This window comes from Sinocyclocheilus anshuiensis, unplaced genomic scaffold (assembly GCF_001515605.1).
Source record: "Sinocyclocheilus anshuiensis isolate Anshui unplaced genomic scaffold, SAMN03320099.WGS_v1.1 scaffold49, whole genome shotgun sequence".
Lineage (NCBI taxonomy): Eukaryota > Metazoa > Chordata > Actinopteri > Cypriniformes > Cyprinidae > Sinocyclocheilus > Sinocyclocheilus anshuiensis.
The window spans coordinates 1,387,583-1,395,310 of NW_015539863.1; the positions used below are offsets into that span (position 1 = coordinate 1,387,583).

At 37.2% G+C, this 7,728-nt stretch overlaps 1 long non-coding RNA gene across 1 annotated transcript; it reads left to right on the top strand.

The window, feature by feature from the left end:
* Positions 1–1,410: 1,410 nt before the first annotated feature.
* On the top strand, positions 1,411–6,871 carry LOC107684964 (uncharacterized). The gene is made up of 3 exons (XR_001633912.1): positions 1,411–1,421; positions 3,193–3,196; positions 6,798–6,871. It is a non-coding gene; the product is annotated as an uncharacterized LOC107684964 (long non-coding RNA).
* Positions 6,872–7,728: the final 857 nt, after the last annotated feature.

Genomic DNA, 7,728 nt, shown 5'->3' on the forward strand with positions numbered 1-7,728 from the left:
CATTACACCAAATACACAAAATAATGTTCTTTTTAGCAGCATCATATGACCCCTTTAAAGAAAAGCATAGTAGGTTGAGGTTAGGACGATTCCAAGGGCCTGAAGAGGGATAGGGGGCCCGGGACGTTTTTTTTTTTTTTTTTACCATTTCTTTAAAATCATTTGTGAAATTTACCACCAGTTTTGATATTTTGACATTTTTTCTACAGTGTAAACTACACAGCTGTACTGAAAACATGAATTTAAAGTTATGTTTATTTTTTTTTAAATGTATGTTTGTAGTAAGTAAATAGATAGGACAGTTTGGGTGTGATTATGTGCAGTTTATGTTGTAGGACAAAAAAAATCATCTACAGGCTTTATTTCAATCATAAATTGAAAAACCCCATTATAAAACCCTATAGGAAAATCTGGAAGGAACCAGTGGCGATTGAATGAATGACTTCCTATCTGTTGTTTGTCAGAGAAAGTGAAAAGGCAGCTTAAGTGCATACTGTGTATTGTAGACTTTCTTTTTGTCTCCTTAGGTACAGCCAGTGCACACCTTCGTTTTATCCTCTCTGAAACCCAAAAATGATTCCTACCATGCTGCTCTCACCTCAACCCCCTTACTTTACCTAAGCCATCCATCAACTCTTAAACTCAGACGACCTATGACACTTATCCTGCCCTGTCCTCCTATTTCTGACAAGAGGAGAGCTGGAGAAGAGACTGACAGACCCACTCTTATATCAGGCACTTTCTCACCGCAGCAGATCAAGTAAGGTCACATTCTGAGCTTAAGAGGAAAAAATGGTGTTGAAATTAGTGCATAAATAAAATACGTTTTTTTTTTCCTGATACAGGGTTGATGGTGCCTCAGTAAAGACTCATAAAGAGCAGCTGGCTCTGCTGGGCTGGACAGAGAACCGTTGGAAGGTTCTGGATAAAGTCACTATAAAGAACCTACAGAACAGCTTGGTCTGATTTGAGCTAACAGAGGGCTATGAAAGGTATAGTGTGACCAAACCAAAATGTAATCTAAAGAATTTTCAAAAAGTGAAAAAAGTATTAAATAAAAAAAAAAACGAAACATTTTGCTTCCTCTGTTCTCAGGTTACTAGTCCTTCGCCTTCAGTCCTCTGTAAAATCTTACCTGATTTCATTAGTTGAAGATCTGGAAGAAGCTATAAAGAGCTTTTCGGTGACTGTTGTGCTCCATCATGAGCGTCTGGACCCCAGCAGTGTGGTTGTGGCCACCCTGCCCAGCAGAGATGTTAGCTGGGCATTGTGTGAACTCCAGGCCCTGGATTACTGTGGCCCTCCAGAGCCCTCGTCTGAACTCTCCATGAAGGAGGGAGAACAGCTGCTGCTCCGGTTCAGCGGGAACATCATTTGCAATGGTACATAACAAATCTTGTATTCGTTTCTTTAAATCAAGTGTCTAGTGTTAGAATCTTAGTTTATCCACAATATGTGTCTGTACTTGTTTCTGTGTGTGTCTGTTGGAGAGCCCACAGGTAATGATTCACACATAATCACATTCCACAACCAAAGAAGCGGAACCGGCTGTATTTGAAATGAAAAGAAGTGGACCCTTTCGGCAACTACAGCTCTCTTCACTACAAAGGTGTAATCAGTTTATTCAAGGTCACCAAAGATCAGCTGGTCTGGAAAGGTGACAGGGCAGCCATGTCTAAGGACTGTCCTCTGGAAGAGCCTGTCTGCCGGCTGCCGCTCACTCTGCCCAAGATAAAGTAAAGACTTGTTTCCTCACTTCCAGAATGAACATTTCCTGATAATTTCTGTTTCTTTCTTCAGTCGCAAAAAAATTAAGTTTTTTTGAGTAAAACATTCCAGGATTTTTCTCCATATAATGGACTTCAATTTTAGCCAGCGGGTTGAACTCGTTGATCCCCATTGAAGTCCACAATATGGAGAAAACCTTCATTTTTATTTAATTTAAAAAGTAAGACATGAACATCTTGGATGACATGGGGGTGAGTAAATTATTGGTAAATTTTTATTCTGGAAGTGAACTACTCCTTGAAAAAAGTTGCCAGCCACCCCCAGCGATTTTGATGATTTTCACTAAAATTTGATGGCCTCCAGTATATTTTGCTGTATGAATAGGCCTATTTGAATATGCAGTACACCAAAATAAAGATCAGAGCCTCTACTTTTAAACATAAAAAATCCTTTTTATTCTAATCTTTTTTTATAAACACTTGAATATAGGTAGGTTTCATAAAAATGCATAATTTTGAGCAAAAAGCTGAGAAATTTTTTTTTTTATCAAAAACTACATCTGGATAATATTCAGTACGATTATCAAAGCATAAATCCAGTAAATCGCTTCCATCAACACCTCCAAAGCTTGCACAGACATCAACATTTTACTCCGTAACATTATGCAGTTTTCATTTATATGCTGTCTATTGCTGATTATCGCATTATTTTGCATATATATCTGTTTACATAAGACAGGGCTGTCCAAACTCGGTCCTGGAGGGCCGGTGTCATGCAGAGTGAGATCGCTAGTTTTTCCGAGATGGTCCTCACTGCAGAACACAAGATCCAACTCCTCCCACCTTACATATAGGCCTACCTAAACCCACCCATCTCCACCTCCTAATTCCTAAACCCACCCATCTCCACCCCTAAACCTACCAATCTCCACCCCCTGATTCCTAAACCCACCCATCTCCACCCCTAAACCTACCAATCTCCACCCCCTGATTCCTAAACCCACCCATCTCCACCCCTAAACCTACCAATCTCCACCCCCTAGATATGGATCCAACCACGGCCCCTGGATCTTGTGTTCTGCAGTGAGGGGCTACTGGGGGTTTTTCCATCCTGTTCACATGTGTTTTTGTTCGGGAGGTTTTGTACTCGTTCAGAAGATGTGTAATAGCGCCCTGAGTGTATAACAGTGAAAACACGGAAAGCCGTAAAAACTCGTCTTTGGCGGGGAAGCGTTTTCTCGTAAAAGACGAGATAACTCGTTAATGGCGGGGAAAGAATAGAAAGCAGTTCATGAATCAAGATCCATTTATTTCAGAAGCAAAATGACTAAGTACTAGGTCTTGATATGAAAATGTTCAGTTATCTGTATTGGAAAACAAGACAGAAGCACTAAGACTAATAAATACTACGTTTTTGCAGTGCTTTACAAGTCAGAGTTGTTGTTTTTGTTATTTAGAGTCCAAGAACAGTCTTTCAACCTGTGAGTGTGAAGGTAATACAGAACAGCCAAGCAGATATGTGAAATGTACTGCACTTAAACTTTAGGTGTCTATTTTGTGCAACCCAGGCTCTTCCATTTTGGCCTGTTTTGTGGTTTGCTAAGATCATTCTCAAATCTTTTCCTAGTTTCTATCATTTAAAAACGGCCAAATAAGTTATGTGGCTATGGAGGTGTGGACACACACTAACAGTCTTTGTCTTCCAGAGCCTCTCTCAGATGAGCTGTTATCATGGCTCTGTGATGAGCTCACCGAGGACGATGCAGCACTTCTTGTTATGTCTCTCCGTCTCCGTCGCTCCACTGTCCAAATCGCTCGCTCGACTCTGTGCACCTCACAGCCTCTCACAACAGTCCTTTCTCATTCTGATGGCGTGGAGGCGGGGCCTTCCTTCCTCGACTCTGAAATGCCCCATGCTGGCCCACTGCTTGACCTGCGTGGGGAGGCCTGAACTTGCCAGAGAGCTACTGCTCAGGGAAGCTGCAGATGACAAAATGAAGAAACCAGGAGAAACATGAAAACCAGGCAACCAGCAGACATGCGGCAATAGTAGTTGTTTGACACTAAGGAATGATATATTTGGTGAACTGACCATATACTGTCATGAATGTGTTGCCCATAGAATAACAAAATAATAAGGTCACCACAAACAAAACAAAACAAGTAATAATAATAATAATAATAATATTTTTTTTCAGGCTTAAAAAGGAGGTTTGTGATGCATAGAGGGTCTGTGGTGGTACTGTAGTGGGTTTGTTAAATATTGTTTGCTCAAAAACTGATTTTGTAAAAATATGAGAACATATGGGTTAAACAAAAATATGAATAAGAATGAAAAAGTTCATTTAAGCTCAGCTAAATGTTTAATTGTCTCCACATTAAACACTGCCAATCAAAAGGCTGCATTTGTTTGATCAAATATACAGTAAAGCCAGTAATAGGGCTTAAATAGTATTCGTTTAAAATAACTATTTTCTGTTTGACTATATTTTAAAATGTTAAGTTATTCCTGCGATGACAAAGCTGAATTTTCAGCAACCATAATGTCACATGATTCTTCAGAAATCATTTTAGTATCTATCATTTTACTATCAATGTTGAAAACAGTTGTGCTGCTTAATATATTCGTGGAAACTTCTTTTTTTTTTTTAGATTCTTTGGTGAATAGAAATAGCAGCATTTATTTTAGATTAAAAAAAAATGTTGTAACATTATAATAGTCTTTTTTGTTACTTTTTAACAATGTAATGCATCTTTGCTGAATAAAAATATTAATTTCTTTCAAAAGTCTAACTGACCTCAAACGTTTGAACATAGTGTATGAAGTACAATTAAAATTCAAAAGGATTTTTTTTATTACAGAACAGACCTAAAATTTAATAAAATAACTGTTTCTCCATCCACCAAGAGGTCCTGGAAGACCCATGTTCTACAGAAATGTATGAATGGAAGTAACCAGTAGATGGCGCTGACATGTCAATGAATAAGAAGCTTTAAAAGAATATTGAAGATCTGCTATCCGGAAGGAAAAAGTAAAATGGTAGTAGTATGCAACTATGAAATAGAAGGCATTTGGGGGCAGAACAACATGTTCAAAAGACAAATGGACCTTTTTTTCAGGATGAATGAGTCTAATGCAAGATGCCCGGTAGTCTGAGGACACACCAAATGGCTGAGCCAAGGAGGGGGAACATGTGAAATAATGCTCACTCACTCACCCCTGAAAAATTGTAACATTTTTCATTGATGATTTAGTCCAGTCCATCCCTAATCTACTGGCTTTTGCAAGAATAATCATTTCTCAAAAAGTAAGGTAGAGAACATAGAAAATTATTATTATTATGCCCCTGTGTGTATGAGAGGTGGATGGTTTATAGAAGAAAAGAAAGCATAAAATGTCTCACTAAAGTCGCTTTTACACTAGTATTGGATGTATTGATGTTCTATTACGCTGTTAATAACGTGTACTTGAGGTATTTTTAAAAGAGGTTTAGCATACATTGTGTCTATTTTACTTGTTAATATAAAGTAACTGCACTGTAAAATCCAATAGTTTATCTTGCTTAGATTTAATTAGTTATCATATTATTGTCATTTTAAAGACCATTTTATGCCACTGAATATATAAACATAATGTAACCGCATAATAATGCAAGAAGGCCTACACACTTCCAAATGACAACAAACTTTAAATTTTTAAGAATATTTAGATCATGGAAATTAAGTATCAAAATATTAGATACCTTACAGAACCTGAATAAAAAAGTAAATAAACAATAAATAAGTAGAAAAAAATAAAAATGCACAAAGAACTTGTATGGAGATTTTTCCATCTACAGATTTTTCCCTGACCTTCTCTGTAAATTGAGGGTGCACACTATTGCTGAAAAACACAATCACTACTCGGCAGTCAGATGTCCGTATGCACAAAGGCACAGATCCCTAAACAAGGCCATATCTGCTGATGAAACTTTGTTTGTAGAAGCATTTTTTACATTTGAACTAGCACCTCATGACTACACCACGTTATGTACGAGAAGCTGCAAAAGACACAGGCGCAAGTGGAATGTACAAAACACAGTGACATTCATTTTTAAGTAAATATAATGGACGATATATTGCGTCACCAAAAATTATTGAGGTCATGTACATATAATGCGCGATAAGTCGATATATTGATTATTGCGACAGGCCTAATATACACCACTTTTTCACTGCCTGACCATCGTCTTAATGTTTATGCAGTTCAATGTGTTCAATAAGTGTTTAGATGTTTCACATATCTGTCTTAGCTGTCATCTGTCATGGTCTAAGCATTATCTGTTTCTGTTGTTCTGATGAAGGAAACTTGTGTTGGGGAGGATTCAATGTCTGTTGAGGCCCATGTGAATGTGCTACAAAGTGAGTATCGGAAAACACATCCAGAATTATGCAGTTCAATGTGTTCAATAAGTGTTTAGATGTTTCACATATTTGTCTTAGCTGTCATTATCTGTCATGGTCTAAGCATTATCTGTTTCTGTTGTTCTGATGAAGGAAACTTGTGTTGGGGAGGATTCAATGTCTGTTGAGGCCCATGTGAATGTGCTACAAAGTGCGTATCGGAAAACACATCCAGACATCTCGACTGTCCAAGACCACATGGCACGAACATTCTCCTGGAGACCTTGAGAAAACATGGAAGGAATGTCTGTGGAGGATGTACTCAAAAAATACCCATACTTAAGGACACCTGCTGGAGTGAGTATAATAAAAAAAAATCATTAACATCTTCTGTACACTTTTAGCCCATATGTTAAAAATCTTAAAACAGTGGTTTTAGAAAACAATGTAAGATTTATCAGTCTATACAAGAACATGAAATGCATCATATATTGTGAACCTTATACATTAGCCTTCTAATTGTTTTTGCAGTTCTGCACTGTATGTAGCTATACTGTCTGAGCCAAAGAGGCTGTAACAAAATTTGATGAATTTGAAAAGCTTTTTCAATTTTGTATTTTTATTATTCAAATTTGATGAATTTGAAAAGCATTTTCAATTTTGTATTTTTTTTTTTTTTTAATGTAGGGGGACCCTGCTACACCCTTTCCAACCATACAACTGATGGATACTGACTGGAAAATGGCAATCATAGGAGGAGGGCTCAGTGTGGTGAAAGTAGATGGAATAGACATGTGCCAGTGCACCAGCCTTGATGAAGCCTTCATAACAGCCTTCTGTATGTATTTTGCTTTCAACATTGCACATCCACCACACCTGAAAAAGACACTGACTTTCCTAATAAATAAAGTAAAAAGACTTCAGGCACGTTAGGCTTTGCAAAGTTTAGCTCTTATTTATGCCATATTCATATTCCATGACATATTCATATGTCATATATATTCATATATATATATATATATATATATATATATATATATATATACACAGTATATATACAACCCCAATTCCAGAGAAGTTGGGACAGTTTGTAAAATGCAATTTGTTTTGCATTTTGTTCATTCTCTTTAGCTTTGATTTAATTCACAAAAGTACAAAGAAAAGATTTCCAAAGTTTTCACTGACCAACGTAAATGTATTTTGTAAATATGAACAAATATTGTTTTTGACGGCTGCAACACACTCCAAAAACGTTGGGACAGAAGCAAAATAAAAGTGAAAAGGTTATAGAATATCCACGTTATCTGGTTTGAAACAGTTCAGAGTAGGCAGGTGAATTGGTAATAGGTCAAGGTATTATGTTTGGGTATAATAGGAGCATCTCAGTCTTTGCAAGCAAAGCTGGATCATGGCTCGCCACTTCGTGCCAAATTTCACGAGAGAAGTGTCAAACAAATCAAAAATCACATTTCACACTGCAAAATTGCAAATAATTTAGGTCTTTTACCAAGTACCATACATAATATTGTGAAAAGATTCAGGGAATCCAGAGAAATCACAGTACATGTAGGGCAACGCAGGAAACCTCAGTTGAATGTGCTTGACCTTTGAGCCCTCA